Consider the following 13,588-nt stretch of genomic DNA (forward strand, 5'->3'; position numbering starts at 1 on the left):
CCAGACATAGAGGTTCTCCATGGTAAAAAAAAAACAAAAAAAGCTAGTTTCTTTTGATAAGTGGTGGAAAGAAATGTTGTTTATTTTATTTATACATATATTTTTGTGGTTTTCAGAGAGAAGTTGAGCCCAACATTGGGACCATTCATTAATTACATGTACAATTTTTGAGCTACTTTCAACCTCCTCTCTATTGTCTACAATATAATTTTGATAAACACCCCTTAATCTTATGTATAATACTTGTACATAAGATTAAAAGGTGTATCCGAAAACATCCATGGATCCTTGTGATATCGAAGAAATGACTTTAAAAATATTTGCAGAACTGTTGAAATTGATAGTTTAGTCACGTGACTAATAAATAGACTTATAAGAATAAATTTGTATGCCATTAATACCCCTACAAAAAGTCCATGTAGACAATGCCTTAACTGCCTCCTTCATGTGCAGTGATATATGTTTTGCAAACCCCTCCTTCTCTTAAACTGTACACATAATTAATGAACAATCTCATCTCATTTCTGATTTATCCAAATTCCATTTCACATCATATGTGTCAGGTTGCACTGCATAGTGCCAAAATTGCCACTTTGCAATATTTTTATTAGAAGGGTGATAAAATCCCTAGTCCACTTATTTTGACATTCAGTGTAAAATTGAATCTCAAAGCTTGCTTAAGGAAAAACAACAAAATGTCAAGCTCCTGTGCAATCAGAGTCATGCACATTACACACCTAGGGATGTCATGCTGTCACGTGACAAGCTCAGACAGGAAAACAGGAAGTGATGTTGAGAATAAAAGGCAATTTTCATGCAGTGCCACCCAGTGGTTTCAGATTGGGAATTTTTTGGGGTGACATTTTTTTCACTTCAATCTTTTTTCAGTATACTAAAACATAAAAATTTTGACATGACAGAACCAAGGGTTAAAATGAATTTCTTATACATTTTTACTTCATTTGCTGAGCTTACAACCAATCATCTTTTTCTGCTGACAGTAAGTTTTTTCAGGGGCCTTGTTAACGCAATGCTTACAATTTAGTTTTGGCTTGATGGTAATTACACTTGAGGTGAAACAGTTTTGCCGTCTCTGCTTCCAGAACAGTTGCCAATAAACAGCAATTCTAGTACTAGCACTCTTCTATGAACTACGTATAAACAACTGTAATGTACTGTGTTCAGCATATTATTTTTATTTTTTATGCTTTTGAACATTTTTGACTGTTAACTTTGCCACTTGGCAGTCACCTTCTCAGCTCAGCTGTCCAGCCAGCCTGCTATAATCTATCAACTTTTTTCCCATTTTGGTTGCTCTTTCATTGTCTTTTGTTCTAGTACCTTTTAGGTAACATCCAAATTATAATTCATCCATATTTTCTTTTGCACACTTTCCTAGAAGTACCAAACACATTTGGAGTCAAGTTGCATGATTGGGCAATTATTCACAAAATGTGCAACTCAAACAACTAAATCATTTAATTAACATATTTGTCAGTGTTTTTTTGTCATTCAATGTCAACCTTCTCAACATTTTGAAGTTGACAGATCTGCACTTATATAGTTACATATTTTCAATATCTACAAATTAAAATATAATAAAATATCTGCAGATATGGACTTTAGGACACCCCAGATATATATGTGGAGAAGTCAAATTTTGATCATTTTGTTTGTTTTTGGATATTTGAATGAATATTATGTAGTTTTTGATATTTTTTTACATAAAAAAAAATCAGCAAAGCTGAAACAATATTTAAATTAGCACCTCTCACTTCACTAGTTCAAAGAATGTTTTTGGCTGCTTAAGTGGCCCTTATCAGGTATAATAGATAGCTTATTCAGAAGAATCTGTTGCATTCCAAGACATTTAAAACTTTTTAAATTTTTACCTTTAGCTGCATGATGATGATGTTTCAAACAGAATATAATCATTCTTTGAACATTGGTTCTGTTTGGAACATTGTGCATCTGAAGACGAAAATTTAAAAAGCTTCAAATGTTTTGGAATGCAACGGATTCTTCTGAATAGCTATTTATACTTGTTGAGGGCCAATTTAAGTGGCTGAAAATGTTCATTTGAAATAATAAACTATGTGCTGGAAAGAGGTACTAATTTAAAAATTTTTTTACATAATTTTAAATTTCTTCTTCTCAAATTTTTGTATTTATTTGTAGACCTTTTATTTATTCATATAATAATGAAGTTTATGAAAATTGCATTAAAAAATTATACAAACTATTGACCAATATGTTTAAGGACAGTTAATTTTATGTTAAATTCAAATTGAGTATTTAATATTGGAGTTCATTGTTAAATTATTAATACTTTCCATGCTCTCGATATTACATCACTCAATAACTAATTTGTTATGGAAGGATATAAGATTTGTTGTTAAACTATTTGAATTATTACCTAAACTATAATTTGTAAATAAATATTCAAAGATAGATCTAGTGTAATGTTTTTCCTGAAGATTATTCAATGATTAAAAACATTGTATAAAAACCACACTCTGAATGGAACACAATATTCAGAAAATGGCCCAATTTTTACTTTATCAAAGGTTTCTTCAGGTATAGGTAATTCAAACTGAAACAAAATTAACAGAAATAGAGCAGAACAAGTAAACATAGAACAGTACATTAATGTAAAGTGAGTTCATTAAAATAGTTTATTTGTAAATACTGTACTGTATTTACAGTATATGTATTTATTGAAATTCCTACTTAATTTAAAATTAATAGAATGTATATGAAATGAATTCATAAACAGTAGTTTCTGGATACCTTTTGATTCTAGTAAATATGCTTATTTCATAAAACAATGATTCATAATTTCCTTCTGAAATTTTTTTGTCCAATTTTATTTCAAATAAGTTTTAATTATGGAATTAAAATTGTATTGAGAATATTAAAGTGCTTGGTGCATGTGTTTTTTTTTTTTTTTTTTTATAAAGGAAAAGCTTATTTTTTTATTTGTGAATTTAAATATAATGAGTAACTGAATTTTGAAAGAAAGTATATTTATTTATGTAAACAGATTATTATAGAAAGAGAAAAGATTATTGTTTATTTAGCTTCAGTAGGAAGTAAATTATTAAGTGATCAAATTGCAAAATATGTGGAATCCACTTATTGTAATCACAGATATTGTCATTCATTTAATAATTTCAGAATTAGCATTGACCAAAACTTGAATGCTTGTTTGAATATATGTTTTCTCTTATTTTGTGATTCTTTTTACTTGCTTTAAATTTAATTTCTCCAATATTCTGTTAAATATTCTTTGTATCATAATAATCATAAACTCTTTCTTAACAAAACTTTAATTTAACGTACTTTTATTTTTCTTTCCCAGCTGTTACAGAATATAATGTAGGGAAAGTATGATGGTCAGTCAAATTTTGACTCTCCCCATTGGTTTTTTTGTATTTCTTGATGTTTTAACACTCCAGGAGCCAGGGTCGGATTATCGAATAGGCAAAGTAGACAAATGTCTAGGGCCTGTAATTCGGAGGGGCCCGGCTTCAGTGCAGAAGATTTCTCCGTTTCAAAATGAGTTAAAAATTATTTAAGAAATTCGATAGGACAGAAAAGGCTGTATTTGACAATTCCTACTAAGCTCCGCTCGACTAGCCATTACCTAAAAAAAAAAAAAAAAAAAACAGGTCAACAGCCACCCGTGCGTCAGAAGTAATGTACGCCACGGGATCTCTCGCACCATCTAGAAATATTCCTAGGGCCGCCTCTTGTGGTAGTACTGATGTATGGTTATGATTTATTTTCTAAATCTAAACTTATACGTCGCGACATTGCATATTCGATATAGCGTTCAAGTTGCTCGAGTGCAAAGATATTACAATTCAATAGTGTTTTATAAAAGAGTTAAAAAGGGTGACACTATGGTGTGACTTGGGGTGACACCATGATATCCATACCGGTTGTCACCCATGCTAGCTACGCTAATGTCACATTATATAAGATTTGTTTAGAAGCAACTTATTTAAATGGGGCCCCAATTTAAATTTTGTCTAGGGCCTGCTAGAGGCTTAATCCGCACTGCCAGGAGCCCAAAAGTGTCAAAAAAAAGGGCAACTCTTTCAAAAATCTGTGTCCAGTGCCAATGTTTATTTTGCATTACATTTCATGATTGGATAAACCAAAATTTGCCAAAAAATGGAAGAAATTTGACATGGTTATTTCTGTGTATAGGGCATTGATGCTGTTAGATTTTGGTAACTAAAGGTCAAGGGAGTGGAGAGATAGAGGGGTTAAGTCAATTACTGAATTAAATATGAAGAATAAAGAAATGAAAGATTGAATAAATTCAAAAAGTTAAATAATTTGCAACAGCTTATACCACAGAAAATTGTTAGAAACCTTTTCATTAAAATTTGCATAATACATATATTGATCTTTATGTGGGAATTAATAGATTTTTGATTTGCTTTGTTTACTACATCCTGATTTTACTAACTGCAATATTAGATTTAAAATAATTTTATTAATATTTAGCTAATTTCAAAGTTTATTTAATACAATAGCATGGGTATTGTAATATTTGTTTTGTAAGACATAAATCATTCTATACAATAAAATACATTTATCATAATCACTTGCCTATATTGATGATAATAAACATATGTAAATAAGTTTACAATTAGGGAAAATTCTGGTTTCCATTAATTCTAACAATAAAAGGACATGTTAAAACAATTAAAAAGTTATATAATTTAATGATTGATTAATAATTCATCCAAGTGCTGTTTGCCTGCTAGTTTTTATAGTTTATTGTTAATAGCAAATAGCATATAATTGAAGTAAAAAGTGTTAGTAATTTTAAACTATTGTATTATGAGTAAATAATGTTTAAAAACAATTAATATTTAATACATAAACTACTAGTTGAGACTGATAATAACTGATACAAAGAAGGTTTGTTCTAATGATGGATCTGGGAAGTTGTTATACAGATGTAATTTATATAATCTCTCTATTCACCGGAACTTGTAATAATAAAAGAAACCCTTCTAACCTTTTTTACCCGGATGTAATTTAATTATGCTATTTTATTAATACAAAGATTCATAAAATCACCAAGAAAACAACTGTATTCAAAGGAATCAAGAATCATGTTAAAGGAATATTGGTGTAATATCAATTTTTGTATTTACTATTATTTTTTTATTTATTTAAGTTATTAATAATATAACGTTATTATTGAGTGGAGGAGTGTAAGTTGAGCTCTGCATTGTCAAAATGTTTTGTCTGTGATTGAAGTTTAAAATCATTCAACCACTAAACAATTTTTTTGCAAATGTGTAGAACTTGGAAAGTAATGTTGTGATGAACCTAGAATTTTGAAATTCAATCTATGGGATGAGATATTTGAGGTCAAAGATGACCATGTAAAGACTATAGGCCTAGTTCTAGCTTCATACGCCAAGCAACAAGATACTGAGGTATTGTGGGACCAAGCTTCCGTCATCAAGCCGACAAACAATAGACATACAATCAAACATCTAGAAAAGCTAGAAATATATAAAGCCCAAGAAAAAACGGGATGTATCAATCATAGAGACGCGGATTCTTTATCAACCGCATGGAAATCGTTTTATAAAGATAAACAATAACAACATACAAGAGATGCGGCCACGTATTTTTGTTTACATAATTTTATTCATTTATTCTGTATATTAGGCATCATGCGCGATATATTTATAGTTGCGCATGCGCATTTATATTATTTTCGTATTTAATTCTATTTTATCGTTCTTTTTTTTAATTTGAGTTGTAACTGAAGATGACCGTTGAAAACGATCGAAAACGTTTTTATTTTTGTTAAAACATTTGTGCTGGACAATTAAAGGTGATAATTTTCATATTAAGTCTAATTTCCAGTAATTTAAAGTTGGTTTCTAGACTATAGGCCAATTGCCATGTATAAGCTGGTCAAAAGCTACATGTCAATCACATTTCCAATTGTCAATTTACATTAATCTCTACAACAATTTTTTATTTTAGATTTAGATGAGTTTTAAACCCTTTAAAAGATATTTTTAACCATTCTTAGAAACTGTAGAAACTAAAAATTCAACAAAAAACTTTCAGGAAGTGGGCAAAATCACAATTTTGAGTGATTGCTAGCCTTACCTTATAATTTGTGCTCTGCAGAAAAAGTGCCAAAATGCAAACAGCTACTCGGTTTTTTCTAGGAAAATGAAACTGATCTCCATAGGTTTTTCTTCTTCAGCATCACATCAAAACACGTGGTGACAAGTTTCTAACATTGTCTAAGACAGTTTAAAACAAGAAGCTTCTGGAGAGAATGTGCATCCAATGTCATAAACAACAAAAATATTTAAAACACCTACATGTGCCACCATAGACTCTGCATGTTAAACACACAAAATAGAGAAGCCTATGCTGTAGAGCTTTGTTTCATTTTTGTAGAAAATGCCTAATAAATTTCAGATTAGAATGATAATTCCAGATAAAGCTGTTCTGCAGAAAGTTAGTGTAATTTTTTTATGTTTGAATGGTAATAGTGCAAAGAGGTTATCCATATATTATATCAAAAATGAGTCATTTCTTAGCCCTCTCTCTAACATTACAGCTTCATAATCAGCATAACCCCCTTTTATTGGCCAAATGGTTGAGTGGTTAGGGTGTCATTGTCTTGCTCTGAGAATCCCAGGATCAAATCCCAAAAACAACCCCAAGAATTTTTTTGGGATTGGTCTATCCCAGATGTCAGGCCTTGTTCCTCACCATCCAGCTGCTCCATGTTGACTTGATTAAAAGGTCCTTTTAGTGCTTTTTTGCAGAAAGAGTAAAAAAACACTTTATTACTAAAATACAGTGGATGAAATTAATTCAAGGTATTGTCAATTTCATATTACTGTATTTTTTACGCCATTTACAGTATAGAAGTAAGACATTGAGTTCAAGCAATCTCAACTATTGGGTTGGCCCATAAGTTCTGGTGTTTTTTTTAAGTGAAAATTTTGCATGAAAAATAAAATGTTTTGGCAATGTGTTTTATGTTATTCAATAGAGAATTATGTGCTCTACAAAATAGTGTGTTTAGTTTTTTTATACTGATATACTTTTTATTCTTTTCAGGTCATTAAAGTGGAATGTAAAGTCGACAAAAAAGAGCATTTTCGACACCTTCTGCTTTTTGCATTTAATCGAGGTGCCAAAGCCACAGTAGCTGCTCGAGAGATTTGTGAAGTGTATGGCAAAGAAGCATGCCTCTTAGGAAGGTGTCAAAAATGCTCTTTTTTGTCGACTTTACACTCCATTATTGACCTGAAAAGAACAAAAAGTATATCAGCATAAAAAACTAAACACACTATTTTGTAGAGAACATAATTCTCTATCGAATAACATAAAATGCATTGCCAAAACATTTTCTCACACAAAATTTCCACTTAAAAAAAAAAAAAAAAAAAATGCTAGAACTTATGGGCCAACCCAATTCTTACCTGTTATCTAATCATTCTACGTTGATAATTGGCAATCTGTTGACATGTTCAGTAGATCTTGCAGGCAAGAGATGCTTGGGAACCTATTATACATTGAATATCACAATGCTAGGTTGCAATTTTTAATTTAATTTAAAATATATGCTCACGATCCGAGATTAGTGTCTTGCCCCTGTACATCATACTTTTCCTATTAGCAATAGAGTTGTGCCGGTCCTCTAACTGACACCTTTCGGGGAAAATATTTGAATTGAAATAACGTGACTTTTGGTTTGCAAGATTAAGGAAAGACAAACGGATGGTCTAACGACAGTGGGAATTTATAGGTTTTACTAGTAAATTTTCGAAAAATATTTTCCTCATTAAAAATATTTATTTATATCGTGTCTTCTATTTCTACATTACTTATGAATTAGCAGTCACACAAGGTGGTAATTTTGGTGAATTTGCATAAAAACTTTTTTTCGTTCGGTTCGGTTCCCCCAAGATTAAATCTTAAGTGCACCACTGGAAAATTATATATAAATTGTAACAAACTTATTCCACTCCGTAAAGGGACGTAAACTTGACAATATCGTTCTCTATATTCACTATTCCTCCCTCACGGGTTAACAGATATCAAGAAGTTACCAGTCTGTACAATATTTAACACGTGGAGAACTGAATATATCTTGCTTTCAGTCACTTTTTCGGTTTTTATTAGGGAGCCGTCTCCGAAGCAGTGTGGCCGAAGAGAGCACGATCCTTTCAATATATGTATATCCTAATGGTGTGCGATACTCTGTGTGAGGTTAGCCGATTGGGTGGAAATGGTCACGACAATCGAGCAGTCAATACTGTCGTGTGGGAGTGGAGACTCACGGAGGCAGGTTTTCCATCTTAAAACCGTTTAATATTACAAAAGTTTCTTACAACGTTTTGCCATTCCCGCTCCGTGGTTAAGTCCAATGAGAAGAAGCCCAAAAAGGGAAAAGAATGGCCGCCACACCAATTTTCCGGTTTTTATATCTTCAGCAATAAATCCGCAAGGTGTTTAAAACCACGGGGTGAGAACACAACAAACGTCACAAATATGGGACAGAAGTACCACACAAGAAACAAACCTTGCACCACAATGCATTAAAAAAAAAAACTTTATTAAACTAGAAATGCCAGTACAGTACCGAACGGAACTTTCTAAATTCAACAGTTACTAACCGGCAGAAGTGAAAGCGAGGTTATTGGTCAGTTAGACAATGTTCTTTCGTATTGTCCATTGTTGATTTGCATACTGCAAATGTTTACAAAAGATAAGGTTTTGCCTAACTTGTGTCTATCGTTATCTGTTTAGAAAATTATTTGGGATTTTATTCTTATGTTTATAAATGAGACTACAATATTAAATTAGTAAATGCAATTCTATTCATTATTCATCTTACTGTAAAATTATGTAAATGAAGTTCTAGGGTAGGAAGAGTTGAGATAGCAGTCGAAGTAAGACAGCTCAGTAATCGAAACAAACTGAAACATAAATAAAGTAACTAACGAAATACTGTGTAATTATAAGTTTAAATATTTCTCTTGCTACCTCACACACCCACACTATACGGAAAAAGAATCAGTATAGAGAGGTTTCGAGTCGTTATGATGAGTGACATCATGACGTGCAATTATCCGGCGCCATCTTTGTGGTTTGTTTACGTTTTATTTGTGTTTACGCGCGCTTAAGTTTGAGTTCTTGTGTTGTTTATTCGTTGCGAATATCACAATGGTGAATTGTTGTGTAATTGGGTGTAATGCTAGTTTACTCAAGAAGAAAGGTGTGTCATCTTTTAGAATTCCCGGCATTATTTGTCATCAAGGACCGTGAAGCTTTCGCGACGAAGGCAGTTTGCACGGCTCTGGAGAATTGACCAGAAAAATTTCAATACGAGTAAAGTCAATATGACACAAGAGTTTATCAGAAACATTATATTTCAGGTAAGCAATAAAATTTGATTACTATTTATTAATAAATGATTAGATAAACTTTTGCACGTGTATCATAAAGTGTGTACAAGCCGCTTGCATAAATCCTTTTGTTAATACCGATAAAATATAGTTAAATAATTTTAACAACCGCAGATTTTTAGTTTGAATAGATAATGATTGTGTTCTACTTTTATTTTTCACCTTTCCGTTCGTTTTCTTAGTCTGTGCTTGTAATAAATATAGAGTTAACCTTAAAGGGTTAAGCAAAGATAATAGCTTAGCAGAAGATGAATTAGAAATGAATTTTGAACCATTATTCTTCCGGTCTAATTTACATAAATAAAAGCGTGTGTATTTTTTAAGATATAAACCAATAATTTCCACTGTTCATTTACAAATAGCTAAGTTAGGTTATTTTGGTGAGCAACATTAACATTTCTTTAAGATATTCCCCTTTACAATGATTATTTGTTACTAATGTAAAAAAAAATCATTGCATAGTAAGTAACCTTCACGTTGTTCATGACAAATTCTTATTTATTATTTATATATAACATACCGTAATGATTTCTTTTCAATAATAATATATTATTGAAAAGATATTTTTACCCCGAAGGAAAACATTCCTCATTTTATGACTAGTCACCACCAGACTGGGTGCCAACATTATACATGGGGTATGAGAGTGGCAACAACCCAACTGCATATCGGGAGCGTTATGAAAGAGCACATAATCATGAGAAGCACGGCCACTTGGGCCTCTAAAGATTTGTAAGCTTTCATTTGTGAAAGAGAGTAGTAATTTATTTTCAAAACCAAATACAGTGGAACCCCAGTTAACGAACGCCCTGGTTAACGACCAAATCGGTTAACGAACTTTTATTTTGCAAAAATTTTGTCTCGGATAACGAACGTAACGGTTTTTTCTGTCAAATTTTACTTGCTGTTAGGCATGTGCGAGCTAAGCATTGCTTTTCCGAGTGTTTGTGTTAAGCTTTTTTTTTTCGGTTTCGTGATTTATATAACTTAAATTTTTCAGATATGATATTTTCTAATGCTAACTCTATGAAACTGTACCATTCACAGCCGAATATCGAACGGTATTCTGCCAACCAATCAAATTTCGGAAAAAACGGACCAAATATTTAAACTCTGCACGCTCGAAGACCACTTAAAAAACATATTTTGTGCTGCTCCGTAACTTTATATTATGCAATTTTCCTATTCGAATGCCGCTGTCCTATAGAAAGAAAGGGCTGCTGCGGATGGAGGTTAAAGTTAATTCGACTAAAAGTAGTCGTTGACCTCTTCCCAGAAGAGAGGATGGTCAACAATTAATCATTAATACAGTGATACTCGGTTTTCGTCGATAATCCGTCCGAAAACAATCGGCGAAATCCGAAACCGACGAAAACCGAGGCAATTATTTCCATATGAATCAATGTAAATCCAATTAATTCGTTCCAGACACTCCAAAACATATTTTATAGAGAATTAATATAGTGTTAAATACTAAAAGCAGTAAGAAATTAATGTAAAAAACTAATTAGCATAAAGATAAAAGCATTAAGATGAAAGCAATGGAATTGTTCGGCTAGACACGCGGGGTAATGTCTTATCTCGTAGAAGTTAGTTGGACACGAGCTTCCAGCCTATATTGCCCCGTGGTAAAGTGTGACGTAATTGTCACGTAATAGTAGTTGTATCCGTTTATGACGATCGTATCAAGGGGAATAATGCCTTCCGGGAAATCCGTTTAAGGGTAACTGGCTCCTATTCGGGCGTTACAGACGTGGACAAAACCCGGAAAACTTCACGTGGCCAGTCCGCCCTGGCGAAGCGCGAACTCACGACCGAACTCCCAGTGTTCGGGGAACGGAAGCGTTGGTCGATGGTGGGCCGTCGCGGGGTAATGTTCACACAACGAGAAACAACACCATACTCCGCCGGAAAACGCGTGGGTCGCCCTTTGTTTTCGCAAAATTAGCAGCGAGATCACTCGAGCACGCCGACGAAATCGAGGCAATCGACGCAAACCGAAACAAATTTTTCGCGAAAATAATTGATGATAACCGAGGTACTGTATTACTGTATATGGCGCTACGTGTAAATCAGAAAATTGAATGTAGATAGAAACTAATTGATTTACGGAAAGTCAATAGATATTTTGGGGTGGTATGTACGACATGATCTAAGTTAGAGTATTTAAGCGGAACCACCGAGTTTCGTAGCAATTGGTCAAACGGTTTAGCAGTGTACAGCGAAAAAAACAAACATCCTCATATTCATATGTAAATTACACGATTCCTTTATGCTTATGAAACAGTTTCCGTGCTCTTCAATGAAAATATCTTTAGATAGTTTTAGCATTTTGCAAATATCCCTTACAACCGTGTTGACAAAGTTTCGCAGAGAAGATTAATTAAGACAACTGTAGTGTTTGTACCAGAGCCCCTTTAGCCGCCACTCGAAAACATCGAGCGACGTTTCCACTTCCCAGGACGAGGACCTAGAGGTTGGATTTCGGAAAGCGGTGTCGGTGTTATGTGACGGTGTCGTTTACTGTAACGAGGCGTGATATATAAATGATTGGATGCGACGAAAAACTAAATAACGGTTCAATTGTGAATGTTACGGCGAGGGGTGTTTGTAAGGATGTGTTGTAACGAAACCGTCGAAATCGTTTAAATAACGAAATTCGCGCTTCTTCGTCGTCGGCATAGTGCAGTCGTGCACCGAAGACCTCGATATCTTTCTATCTTTTCTCCGCTCCTCTGCCAACACCAGCGTTACGTCGTCGGTCCTTTTTCTTAGGTCGTCGTCTAGCTTGTCCATCAATTTGTTTCCGGATTCTAAAATTCGTTCCGATTGATAAACTAATTCCTGCCTGGTGCCGAGGACAGCTTATCGCGGTCCAAACTGGGTCAGATAGAGCGTGTAATTTGTGATATACCTGGCGTGGATTTTTAATTAACTATATTAATTAAAAATCCTCACTTTCGAGCTCCCGGGTTGCACGTCAAACGAAAGCGTGCTCGCTTCCGTTTAACGTGCGACCCGGGCACTCGAAATTCTAAACAATAAATGGCGAAATAAACGGTTTTACAATACAATGATTGATTGTTTCTGTAATAATAGCATCGAAACAATTATTACATTTTCAAGTCAACTGTATGATTTATTAATTCTGTTTTTCTATTTAGTATTTGAATATTAGTTTGTCTTCCTACAGTTTCAAATACCTGTCGGCAGCTTATATAACATAATGTTCGGTGTGGAAAGCCAGATGAAAGGAGAGAAAAGAAAGACCGCCGATATGGTTGAGTCTGAGGAGGGTATTAATAGTAAGGATAGGTGAAAATAAAGCATAAGTGTGCTCAAAAGCACTCTTATATTATTTCAAATTTACGAAAGAAACTTTTACCGCATTTACATCTTATTTCATTTGTATTATGTTATCATTATTTTTACATATAAGAAATATGAATTTAAAATCTTAATAAATAAATATAAAATGTACTCTAAAGCGTATCGAATCACTTTTTGATATTTTTTAAAATACGACACCGACAAAAGCGATTTTGAAAGTCATCGATGAACTTTCCATTTCATTTTCGGAATCTAGAAATTAGGTTCCAGTCTAAAAAGTCTTGTAATTCATACTTAATATTTAACTGTTCATTCAAAACTTTATGTATTTAACGTTTAATAAATTGACCGAGATAATATGATATCGAGCTACTTATTTCTAATCAAAGTACTATGCGCATTATCTGGTGAATGTTTCGTCGAATTACGGCGCTTATTATAATTAAGAAAGTATCGTTGGGAAATGAAAAAACTCGTTGTTAGGTGTGAAAAATTGAATACTTATAGGCTTTTCACAGGGTAGCGCTTTCGATTCCGCTCATGGAAGTGCTAAATGCTCCGTAATTGCCGAGTTTCGCAGCAATTGGACGAATGGCTTAGAACGAACAAACTTTTGATTTATATATATATAAATACAAAATACTGAACATCAAAAATTGTTTTAAAAACAGACACAGAAAAATAATACGAAAAATATTGTCGAATTGGCGCCCGACGTGGCTACATCCTTGCATTGGAGGAAGCTACACGATCGCTTTATTTTCTATCCAAAAGAA

The sequence above is a fragment of the Centruroides vittatus genome, unplaced genomic scaffold (assembly GCF_030686945.1).
Source record: "Centruroides vittatus isolate TY-2023 unplaced genomic scaffold, ASM3068694v2 contig_1758, whole genome shotgun sequence".
NCBI classification, from domain to species: Eukaryota; Metazoa; Arthropoda; class Arachnida; order Scorpiones; family Buthidae; genus Centruroides; species Centruroides vittatus.